We start from the raw sequence: 13343 nt of genomic DNA, 5'->3' as shown, positions 1-13343 counted from the left end.
CCCCCGAGGAGCTAGAAGACATTCAAGGGTAGACACAGGGTGGCCTTATGAGAAGTCTTGTTCACGAACTCTACAGACGAGGTTTTACATCACATTGGGCCCAATGGGGAGTCACTGAGGTGTTTTAGAAGGATGGTATGAGCAGATTGTGTGCTTAGAAAGGCCACCTGGCTCCAGAGTGGAGAATTGACGGAAAGAGTGATCCAGGTACCAGGAACCTACTAAGAAGTCTCTGCAGTGACCTGAGACCAAGACAGCAGGTGCACAACCATGTGATGTGTTAATGCGGTAAGACAACTGGATAAATTATAACCTATTTCAGACACATAGTTTTTTTTAACTTGCACATATACATTTCCATTTTCGATGAGATGAAGGGCAGAATAACGGCCCCCAATCATGGCTACATCTTAATCCCTGGAACCTGTGAATTTGCTACTTTATAGGGCAAAAGGGACTTCAAAAACCCGTAAGGATCTTGATGATTCAGTTTGGCCCAATCTAATTACAAACACCCTTAAAAGGGAAAAAGAGGGGCGCCTGGGTGGCTCAGTCGGTTGAGCGTCCGACTTCAGCTCAGGTCACGATCTCACGGTCTGTGGGTTCGAGCCCCGCGTCGGGCTCTGGACTGATGGCTCAGAGCCTGGAGCCTGCTTCCGATTCTGTCTCCCTCTCTCTCTGCCCCTCCCCCATTCATGCTCTGTCTCTCTCTGTCTCAAAAATAAATAAAAATGTTAAAAAACATTTTTTTAAAGGGAAAAAGAGAGGCAAGAGAAACAGAGTCTAAGAGGGAGAGATTTGATGATGCTTTTCTGCTGACTTTGAAAGTAGAGGAAGCAGTCGGGAGCCCAGGGGTGCAGGTGGTTTCTGGACGTTAGTAAAGGCTAGGCAACTTATTCCCCCCCCTCAACAGGCTTCCAGAAGGCATGCAGCCCTACCAACTCATTTTGGGCTTCTGATGTCTAGAATTGCAAAATAATAAATTGTGTCATGTTAAGTCACTAAGTTGGTGAGAATTTGTTGCAGCACAATAGGAAACATACCAGAAAAGAAACTAAGTCTCTGCCCCAATAGGTATTTAGTAAGTACGTGTTTAATTAATGAATAAATGAGGCTTAGGAAGGAACAGTCGATCCTCTAAAGTAACAAGAATTTTAAGTCCTCGAACTCACACTTAATGTTTAAAATGGTCCTTAACTGATAATGATAGTGTCTCAGGGAGGAGAAGAGAGACTTTTCACTACGTTAACTCATCATACTGTCTGAATTTGTTACCACGTGCTCATATTACCTTTTTAAAAAAAAAATGGGGACACCTGGGTGGCTCAGTCAGTTAAGCGACTGACTCTTGATTTTGGCTCAGGTCATGATCTCAGGGTTTGTGGGATCAAGCCCTGCATCGGGCTCTGTGCTGACAGTGGGGAGCCTGCTTGGGATTCTCCCTCTCCCTCTCTCTCTCTGTCTCTCTCTCTCTGCCCCTCCCTTCCTCGCATGCTCTCTCCTCTCTCCTCTCTCTCTCTCTCTCTCTCTCTCTCTCTCAAAATAAATAAATATACTTAAAAAGAAAAACAATGATCCTTGTCTTCAAATTGGGGGGTTAAGACAGGTCTTACAGATAAAAATGGAAGAAACAGTGGTCAGTAACCCAACTGCCACATTCTGCATGGACGAGGACATTATAACTCCGTATTTATTCATATACTCAATTGTTTAATAACTATGTCTGTTGTTAATAAACGGGAGCTCCGTTTGCTTCCGTGTCGGCCGTGTGATCTCATTTTCCACAGCGGCCAAAGCTCCCGTCTTTATGCCTCATCCTCTGGAAACTTTCTGTGGCTCACAACAGACTTGATTTCTGTCTCATTTGATTTTTTAATCCAATAACTTGATATTCTTGCAGCGAGACACAGCCATAGGCCTGTTCTGAACCCAGGGGATTTCAACGGCCTGAACCCGGGGGGTGCCCCAATCCCCCTCCCCAAGACCTCAATCAGGGCATTTGGCCCACTTTCTTCCAGAAGAGTTTTCCCTGTTCACTTGCATTTCTGCAGCTCTGCCCACCCACAGTTACTTCCCGATCCCTCACCCTTATTATTCTCTAGCACTTGTCCAACTGATTCTGTTGTTTGCGGTCCCCTCCCCACTGATGCAAGTTCGATGCCCCTTGTTCCCACTCGTAACATGGGGTCTGACATGTAGTAGAAGCTTAGTAAATACGTTTACTTAGTAAACATGACTTATGAAATGCATGAATGAATGTGAGTCTCGCTGGAAAATGCCAGATGGAGCTGAAAACCCATTCCGGAGTTCATGGGCCTCTGAGCATGCTCTCCCCAGAATGATCGCGGGACTCACGTAAAAGCGTGGGTTACAACGCGCACACACGGTGCGTGGGATAGGAGAAAATTAAGATAGCTTAACCGTCCGTGTTTTGCTTCTGGCTTGACTGGTGAGTGATTGGCTCCCAGTGAAAAAGGCATTTTTTCGCTTGGTGATGAACACGGCCACAGGCAGCTTACAATCATGGTGAGGGGTCATTTCCATAGCACTCACCTGCCGTGGACTCCTGACCATGGCGGGGGGGGGGGGGCGGCCAGCCTAAGCCACATTTGTGGCTGTCAACACTGTCTACATATTGTGACCTGTCAACACTGCCTACAGGTTCAGACAGCAAAAAAGAGCTGCCTGGGGAGCACGGGGCCAGTAGCTAGAGCCGGGCCACATCCACCACAGTAGGGGAGTGGGTGGGAGACTGTAAGGCTAAGGCTAAGACACAGTTCCTCAACGGTCTCTGTTCTCCATTTGGGACAGGCAAGCCTTCTGTAAATCGGTGCAACTGAGCGGGTCTTGGGTATTTGAGACAATTAGGGCTGGGTTCATAGGCCTATCTTTCCATCTCGAGTGGGTTGCTTAATCTCACTCAGCCTTGGTTTTAACATGGGGATAATAATACCTTCATGATTACAAGGATTAAATAGGCTAACATATGTAAAACACCAATACAGTGTTTAAAACTGAATAAGACTTCAGTAACTGTTAGTCCCTGCTGCTGTTAACATCACCCTCTTCCCATACTCTTCTCTGTGTTTGAGAATTGTTTATATACATGTTTACCCCATGTGTTTCTCTATCCGTCCATCTGTCCATCCATCCATCCATCCATCCATCCATATATTCAGCCAGTCAGGAAGAATTTGGCTTCAGTTGTCAGGGTTGAAGTTGAATCTCTGAATTTCCATAACTACTCAAGTGAGTCAGTCTATTTATTAAGCATTAAGAGAAGCATCTTTTCACATATTATATACCATTGTTCTCATTCGATAGATCTGTAAGAGCCATTGTGATGGTTTGTAAGCCACCCTAAAGTTTTCTGACTTCTTAATAAATCCATTCATTCAATAAATAATGCTTTTATTCAGCAACTATGGACCAGGGACTCTGCCATGTCCTAAGGTATAGAAAAAAAGAAGGGATTCCTATTCCCAAGAAGCTAATAGTCAATGGGGAAATGGCCTAGGAAATAGACAATTATAGCACAGTGTGAAGAAATGTTGCAAAGTGAATATTTGCTCTATGTTTTATATAAGTGACTCACAGACAACATGCTCCTAAAGTTTAGTATTTGAACAACAAACTATTTAGGTCGCCCTTAAAAAGAAAAAACTCAGGTTTTGCCTTATTATGGTATTGGCACATTGAATATTTAGCCACCCTCCCCTTAACTACCCCCAATGCGCACACACACACACACACACACTATCCTGCATGTGAGTTCGTCTTTAGACTTATAGGTCCCAACCAAGGGCAAGCTTACCCCGCAACCCAGGAGATATTTGGCAATATATGGAAGCATTTTTGGTGGCCACAACTTTGTATGAGGGTGCTCCTGGCATCTAGTGGGTAGAGGCCAGGGATGTTGCTAAATATCCCACATTGCCCCCCCACCTCACAACTCACAGCAGACTTTTCCAGCCCAAATGCCAATCAGTGCCGAGACTGAGAACCCTGTCCTAGACCCAGAGACTTATATATGTCCATAAGCACACGCATGTCCAAGATATGGTTGGACCCACGGATCATCTTTTTAGCCAACTCTCTAAACTCTGCTCATGGGTGTCCATGTACCAGTCTGACTCGAGAAGGCCCTGTTTTTCAACAGTTTTGACATTTGCTGGACAACCTCTTATGAAGCTAACACTTTCACATCCATTCTCTCATTTAAGAAGTATTGCAAAATCCCGTTTTAATAATGAGGAAGCTGAAACTCAGAGAAGTTAAGTCACTTGCCAAAGTTACACAGCTGGAAATTGCAGAGTCAAGGTTCAAGCATGAGTTTCCCTAAATCATGCTTGGATGTCTTTCTTCGGGCTGCTAGCACTAAATTTGTTTTTTCCAGAGAAACCCAAGACAACTTGCTGCGAGTCAGTGCCCCAAAGAGCCCTCTTGGTCAGGCGACTTCCCTAAACCCAGAGACAGAGTGTCCCAAGTGCCACCATAAAGGGCAGAAATACTTGCTCCTGCAATGGAGACACTTCCATGTGTTTTTGTCCCATATAAATACTCGTGTTTTTTGTGTTTGGTTTTTTTATTTTTTTTTTTTTGGAGTTTCTGTATTTTGTGCTTGCACAATGTGGAACGGTCCCAGCCTCTTCTTCTGGCCTCAAAATCTGTGACCGTGGAAGGAATCATCTACAGACTACTAGACTGGGGAGGAGAGAGGACTTTCCTAGGAGGGTGTACCTAGAAGAATCCCTCACCCCAGGTCTCCAGCACCCCAGCACCTTCTTTCCAGAAGTATGCCCTTAGTCTTAAACAGGACAACTCCAGGGTGGCTAAAGTGACATCAAAAATCTGCCTGTCGCCAGGAGCCATTATTGTTCCCAGTCCCCCGGAATAGAATCTTTAACTCTTTCTTGCCCTCCCTGTGCAAGTGACACAGCCAAACACATGGGCACATAGTAAGTACACAGTTAATCTCGACAAAAAGGAAACAAACAATAAGTGAATAACGTAGACATACAAGTAAGAAGCATTGCTCTTCTCAGAGTCCTCGCTTTTTAAAAGGCTTTCCCGTTGTTTAGCTCACCCATTCATTCAACAAATAATTATTAAGCTTCTATGAGGCTCTAAGCTTTGAGCTAACACCAATCTAGAGAAAAAAAAAAAAAAAAGACGAGCATACGCAGGCAAGCCCCTGTCCTTCCAGAGCTTACAGTCAGTGGCACATCTGGATTTTGGTCAAGTCTTCTTTAATGCACAATTATGAATCATAAGAAGTGATCTGAGAAAGCAGCATAGGGTCACTGAAAGCGTTTGTCGGGAAAACTTCATCAGGTCTCACCAGGCTGGGCAAGGAAATGTTCCATAAGGATGGACCTCAGACTCGAGCCTGAGGGAAGATACTCCAATGTGCCCAAGAGCTGGAGCCAGCCACAAGAATGGCATCCCGAGTACGAATGGCCAGTTGAGCCCTTGCCAAGAGGCAGAGCTGGGCTGACCTTCCAGTGGCCAGCAGCAGGACCTGAGAGCAGTGACCTTCAAGCTTTTTGCCTGCTGACCCACCACAAGAACCCTGGTCCTTCCTTGCAAAGGGTACCATTTCTGGTATGTTGTGAACACTGACATTTTTGTAAGACAAAAGTGTAACACACAGCCCATAGACTCTAAAAAAAATCCTAGTAATTTCATAACACTCTCATCTATTAAAGAAGAGAACAACTCTTGTGTAATAGTTTACATTTTTCTATGTCTCCAAGGACTAATAGTTTCATTTCACTTCCCCCACAGAAGTTTAAGCTCATTGCAATATACTTTGATGCTCGAAACTCCTCTATTGATCATTTTTATCTGCTACAAAAATATGTACATAAATTGACTTTTAAATTTTGTTGGTAATTCCTAGAGTCATCGGTGCCAAGTATTAAAATAAAGTAATTCTTCTATGTGGAGATACCATTTTTTATTATTACTAAGCCATGCGTTAAAACAAGATGGCTACATTACAAATTTTGATAAATATTTATTACGCAAAAATAATACAATTGTATTGGAAATGCATCTTTTAATGAGATGGATCCATGAAGCTGTTTATGTTTCTGAGGATGATCAGGACTAATTATACGAAAGGGATTCAGTATTGATTCTTCTTCTCTTTGTTTGTTTATCTGTCTTTATAGATGTTAAATGCTGAGGAGATTTGCTCACAAAAACAAGTAGATAGAAATGGAAGTTTCTTTTTTAACCATTGTTAACTCAAGTCATTCAGACAACTGAGTTAGGTGCCCAAAACCATAGAGGGATCGAAAGTAATAAAATACTTTTAATGTTTTGGAGATTCTCAATGGGTAAAAGGTATGCTCTTTTCTTGTTTAATTTTTTCCTGGAAACCAGAAGATTATAAAAGAAAAAGGAGAAATTCAAGGAGCCTTCTCAGTGAGACCAATATCAGAGGAATTCGTATGGCAGTTGGTGATTCAAAAACAAATTTGTTTATGCATCTTTTGGAAAAGGATTTACGAATCTTCAGAACTGTATATACTTCAGCTTAAACACCACTGGCTTTGAGGGTCAGCTAACATGCCGCTCAACCCCAGAGGCTGATAATATCCTTAGTTTCATTCCAACACGCTGACCTCCCAAGATGGAGAGAAAGGCCATCTGGATGGGTGTGGCTAAGCCCCCCTTGCCTTTCTTCAGGCTGAAGGACTCCCTCCAGACTCCTCTAGACCATGCACCAGTGCAAAGAGGGGTCCTCTGTCAGAAATGAAATACCAGGAAGGGAACAGGCAGGTGAAATGAGAATGGAAAACATAACTCCATCTTGGAGGTCAAGGGAAGCTTAGCAGAAAAAGAGACATCCGATCTGCGATATAATAGACGAGCAGAAGTCAACTGGACCATGAGAGGAAGTAAGAGAGGGAGAAAATTTTAGGTGGACTGGTACATGGAAATGAACTGAAGAAGGAAAAATCATGAAGGGTCTTGCAAGCGAGGGGGAAGAGGGTATATTCTCCGTGCAATGGGAAGCCATCAAATTGATTTTTTTTTAATTTTTTAAACCTAAGTATAGTTGACTCCCAACGTTACGTTACTTTCGGGCATACAACTTAGTGATGCAACAACTCTGTACCCTATGCTATGCTCGCCACAGGGGTAGCTACCACCTGTCACCATACGACAATAGCACAACACCATTGACTATATTCCAATGCTGTGCCTTTTATTCCTATGGCTCATTCATTCCGTAATGGGAAACCTGTGTCTCCCACTCCCCTTCACCCATTTTGCTCATCCCTCTGCCCCTTTCTACTTTGGCAGCCATAAGTTTATTCTCTGTATTTGTAGGTCTATTTCTGCTTTGTGTTTGTCTTTGCTTTTTAGATCCCACATATGAGTGAAATCATGTGGTATTTGTCTTTCCCAGCCTGACTTAAGGTAATACACTCTCTGTCCATCCATGTTGTCACAAATAGCAAGATTCATCCCTTTTATGGCTGTGTAATATTCCTGTGTGTGTGTGTGTGTGTGTGTGTGTGTGTAAACCACATCTTCTTTATCCATTTATCTATCAGTGGAAACTTAGGTTGCTTCCATATCTTGGCTATTGTAAATATTGCTGCAACAAACATACAGGTGCATATTGAATGATTTTAAAGGAGGGACTGACATGATCATATTTTCACTTCACTAAGGTCACTCTGGAAACTACTGGTGGCCAAGCCCCAGAAAGAAGCACAAATCCAGAAAGGAGGTAAACTGGCCATCCCAGAGCAGTAAAGGACTGTCACCTCCTTCATTCTAGACGGCAGACCTTGTTTTATGCAACCTAAGATTATTGCTTAACTGTTCACAATCCTTTCACACTGACCCCCAGCCCCTTGTCTCCTTCTATCTCGGTACTTTTTAGTCACTTCTTCCCAACCCTGTCTGTGAACATTTATTTGCCTCTCTGGTCCTGAAGTACGACTTTACTATTAGACCTGAGCCCTAAAGGAATTCCAACACACGTGAGCCTGACTCTCCTTCCCCTTTCACTCTGGCCACAGACTTGCAGCCGGCTGTTGGGGCTTCTATAGATTGATTCCCTACTATCTCCTCTTCTACTGCTGGCCTGTGCATAGGTATCAGAGAAAACCACTTTTTACAAATTTTCCAAGCTACAAAACATTTATAATTGAGAATTAAGATTCTGAAGGTGCCATACAGACCTCCATCTCCATATCTTTATCTTTATTCCTTTCTCTATCTCTACCCATCACTTTACATACACACACGTGCACGCACACACACACACACACACACACACACACTCCAGATGTGGATCTCAGCTCCGTAAGAGGTAAACACAAACGATCAAACCTCCATTGTATTCCCAGAGCTCTGTGAAAACCCCACAACTTCCTGAGAGACCTCTGAACTCCCACTCCCACTAAATGCTTCAGTTTAGTGAAAAGCTCCCAGTCGCCCCCCTTAGTGTTATACCCCATTCGTTCTGCATTGACCCACACGACTATTTTAAATTCCCATCTAATTAGACATTAGTGCACAGTGTGTGAGTGTATACAAATCCCTGATGATAATTTTGGGAAGGTGCAGGGATTTACATTATAGCAATACAAACAGCTTGAAGTTGATTTTGAATTGGTCAAGTCCCTAACAATTAGTAAAATTCTAAAACTTAAACGCCAGGCTCCTGCCTTATGCCTTATCGCTTGGCGTATTTCTTGTCTTGGTGTATTTCTTTCCTTGTTCTCTCTTCCCAAACCAAACTACTGATCTCTCCCTTTCTTTCGTGACTGTAGTGCCTGGTGATATGTACATTTGGGTCCCATCCTCCCTGCAAAAGACTTCTCCAAATCCCCTTCCTTTCCTAAACACAGGGCTGGTGTGAGCTGTTAAAATAATAAATATTTTCAACCCATTACACATGTGATCAAGTGGGTCGATACGGTACATATGATATACTTTATAATGTAACATAACACCACATAATATCTTTAAGAGTTAATCATAATATATCCACAATGTATGATTTATAGCCCCAAACAAATACGTGCATTAATAATAATTATGTAAAATATTTTTTTTTTAATTTTTTTTTTCAACGTTTTTAATTTATTTTTGGGACAGAGAGAGACAGAGCATGAACGGGGGAGGGGCAGAGAGAGAGGGAGACACAGAATCGGAAACAGGCTCCAGGCTCTGAGCCATCAGCCCAGAGCCTGACGCGGGGCTCGAACTCACGGACCGCGAGATCGTGACCTGGCTGAAGTCGGACGCTTAACCGACTGCGCCACCCAGGCGCCCCTATGTAAAATATTTTTTAAATTGTTTAACGTTTATTTATTTTTGAGAGACAGAGCATGAGTGGGGGAGGGGCAGAGAGAGAGGGAGACACAGAATCCAAAGCAGGCTCCAGGCTCTGAGCTGTCAGTCTGATGCGGGGTTCCAACTCACAAACCGTGAGATCATGACCCGAGCCGAAGTCAGACGCTTAACTGACTAAGCCACCCAGGCACCCCAACAATAATTATTATTAGATGTGTATTTGACTACTGAAAACTCCTTTTGGATAGAGTGATATTCTAGGTTAAACTGCTTTAGTGTTTTATAACATATGATGAGAAAAATGCCGGATGCATGGAATGTGGAAAAGGGCTAAGTGACAAAGCAATGTATTGTGGATTAAGTCTGGGATGCCTTGGGTTGGGGGTGGGAGGAACATGACCCATTCTCTTTCCTATATAACTTCCTAGAGGCCTTATTATGTCACATGAGGGCCCTTACAAATGTCTTGATATGATATCCAAAATTTTTCAAACATGCCTGACCACAGAACACTTTTACCCAAAGCATGTTTCTGGCTGCTGTTCTGAGATCACTCCTAGGAAAACACGATAGCTGGAGGGTAACTCAAATTGTATCTGCTTCCTGGTGCCCCGGGATTCCCAGCCTCCACCTCAACTTGGTAGCAAACCCCCTTTCTTGGCGGGGACATCTTTCATCCCCCCTTCTACCTTCGGGTGATCCTTCCTGGCCACTTCCAGGACAAAAATATTTGGTCCGAGTTCCAGTGATTTAGATGGATAACCCCTGTGTATTAAAAGCCCGTTTAAAACACGAGGTAGACTCAGTGAATAATTTTCTCGAGAAAATTGAATTGAGTTGGATAATCTGAGCTCCTTATGAGCAGGAACCAAATCTTCACGGCCAGCTTATGGTAAACACTTAGTAACCAGTTGCTGAATGAATGAACAGTAACTAGCCCATAGTAGGCATTCTGCGAACTGTCTCCCTTTACCCGCTTCCTAAGATAGAAAATAAGACCTTGTGTGAGCTTGCATAGTGTTGTTCAGGGACTGACCTTAATGATATTTGCTACAAATTTTCATTGTGATCACAGTCTCCAGGCACCGTGAAGCCGGACTTTGCATCTGTGAACTTCGCGGCCGTGTAGAACACCATTCCAGCACTCTCTCATCTGTCTGATTTCTTAGAAGTTACACTTGTCTTTGAGTTGCTTACACACTCTCCAAGTTCTAGGCAAATGATTCAGGATAATCCTTCTCCATTTTTTTCACAAGTTCTTGGCCAATTAAGATGAGGAGTTTGAAAGCCGAACTGAGGAAGTAAAAATGTAACTTGAACATCTGAAAAAAACCACTCTAGTTTCTAAATGCACTGACTTTCTTAAGTTACCGTAAAAAGGAGAGAAAAGCACATCTTGGAAACTGCTGTGGGTGCACATTTGTAGTTTGGAGCCCTCCACCCCAAGAAAGTCATGCAATGCACTTCCCGGAACAGGGAACACAGGCAGCAACGTGAAAGGGGTCGTCCTGGGCCACTGCCATATGACTTCTCTTACCTCTTCAGTTGGGCGTTGGAGTTTCCCCTCCCCTGGTCTACTTGAAAAGGCATTTCATTCTTGAACAGAAAATGTCTGGACAGGGACCCTCTTCCCTGACTGCTTAGTGTCTGGTCTTGGGGTAGAAATGGGGTCACTACCACTCCCCCAAATAGGTATCTGGGGTCATCACCATCCTTTCCAACTGGTTCTTACCATCTTCTCTGGAAAGCTGAGCCAGGCCTTCTAATGGAGGTCTCTCTCTTTGACCAACTTTGGCCAACTGTCCATAGGCATGTTTATGGGAGGTTGTAAGAGTAAGAAAATATAAATACTTCCCTGAGGACCCCAGACCTACTTACTACCTGGAAAAGGAGTATTGATACTTGGGCTTGCACTTCAGATACCGTGAGTGTTGAGTTCTTTCCCCTCTAGCTCTGTCTGAGAAGCAGACTATGCAAGAACACAAAAGTTGGTCAAACAGAACTTAGTTCAATACAGGTTCCATCATTTCCCAAGAGATCCTAGAATGTTCCAGATACAGTGATCAGTGATAAGTTTACAAAGTGGAGTAAGAAAAAGCTCTGATCTTGAAATGCTTCCAGTCTAGTAGGAGAGGAAAGGATGTGAGAAAATGTCTTATAATAGCTATATGATAAGAACATTTCTGAGGGAGACAACAATCTAAATTAACTTCATCTTTGATACTCAGGAGATCTAGACAAAGATGTGAATGTTTTCAGTGGGTTTAAAGTATAAGTAGGGGTTTTCGTTACAGTTGGCTGTATTTTTCTACAGGAACAAAACACTCTCTGAGTAGAAATGGAAAACACAATAAAAGTTTATTTCCTGCAGTTTCTTTCTTTGCACAGTGACCTAGATTCCCATGCTACATGATGCAACTGGTTCTACTGTTCCCTAGGACCTCAGAACCCTTCTTCTGGATTTTCACTGGATCTTCTCCTTCTGTACAGTAAATACACAGAACATAGGCCTCTGCAGAGGCTTTAGAGCTCAGTACAATTTGCCTCACATCACTGCTGTCCACATCATACTAGCCAGCAAGTCATGGTTCCATTTAACTGCAAAGGAAGCTGGGAAATGTAGTTCTCCTATATGCCCAGGGAGTAGACCGGTGGGTGTGGTTAATTCATAGTACTGAGGGTGCCAGAGTAGGAGAAGGATTTCAGGGAAGAGAGGGGCTCTGGCAGTATAAGGTGGGTGGTCACTCAATGGGAGCACTAAGCAGAACTTTTTGTCAAGACAAGTATATTTGGAATCAAGTCAGGAAAATTAAAGGAAGAGCTTGAGATTTTGTTCAACAGGGTTGAAAAGAGTAGAGTAAGAAGTTGGTCTGGGAGTCAGCTGGGATACAATCTAAGTTATCCAACTTGGCCTCCATTCCCTATACAAAGGGACACGTTCCCCAAAAAAAGCTCCCATAAGGATGGTTTGACCTATTTAAAAACATGAGCTTTTCATTTTCTCTTTCTCTTTCATATGTATAGACAGACCCCAACGTCAGAGACCCAAAGACCTTCAAGTGGGCTAGAGGCACACCCCTCAGTGCAGTGGCTTTCACCCTTGCCCTGAATCCCAGGCAAAATGCCCACACTATTGTGGCCTAAAGTATCCAATCCTTGAGTCAAAGGTCTAGATAGTTTCCAAGTGGGTCCTAGCTGTTGGGCTCAGAGAAAGGAACTTTGAAGAACAATAGAAGCATGGTCTGAGATATAGGCGAGGGCCCTGCACAGGAGAACTCTAGAAAAAGATGCAGACCTTGGCAACCAGAGCTGATGCCTACACTATCCCTTCACCCACCTTTGGCATGTTTGGAGGCCAGCTGTACTGACTGACCCTAATTTCCAAACACCTTGTCAAAGAGCATGTCTTGTTTGAAGTTTAAATGATTATTGAGTTTAATTGGTTTTGCTAAATTACACAAAAGAACACAAAATTTCATGTAATACAAAAAAATTTTTTTGAAGCTACTAAAATCTCACAGCTTAAAAATTGAGCATCAAATGAACATTTTCTTAGACCTCTTTTTATAAATAAAGATAGACAGGTGGAAGGAAGGAAAAGAGAGTGGGGAAAGGAAGGATAAGAATATATTACAATGGAACTAGACAGCCTGGTATAGTACTTTCATGCTTTAAAAAACATCAATGATATTTACTGATAACTCAAAACACACACACACATACCACCTCAGAGAAACTTTTCAACTCATCCCTCATGGCAATAAGAATTCCTTCACCTAAGAAGTGTCCTTAGCCACTGAAACCACCATGCCACCCCTCATTCTTCAGCCTTTCTTAATTTCTTCACTGACCAAATATTTATTGAAGACCTATCTTGAGCCAGGCATTAGGCCAGCACAGGGAATAAGAAGTGAGCAAGACCAACGTGGGCCCCATCTCCGTGGAGCTTAGGTGCTGCAGAGTGTTTCCTGGAGTATGGTTCGCCATCTTGGAGTATGGTTCACCATCTTGGAGTA

Source organism: Panthera uncia (genome assembly GCF_023721935.1).
Source record: "Panthera uncia isolate 11264 chromosome A3 unlocalized genomic scaffold, Puncia_PCG_1.0 HiC_scaffold_11, whole genome shotgun sequence".
Taxonomy (NCBI): Eukaryota; Metazoa; Chordata; class Mammalia; order Carnivora; family Felidae; genus Panthera; species Panthera uncia.
This window is presented reverse-complemented; position numbering follows the sequence as displayed.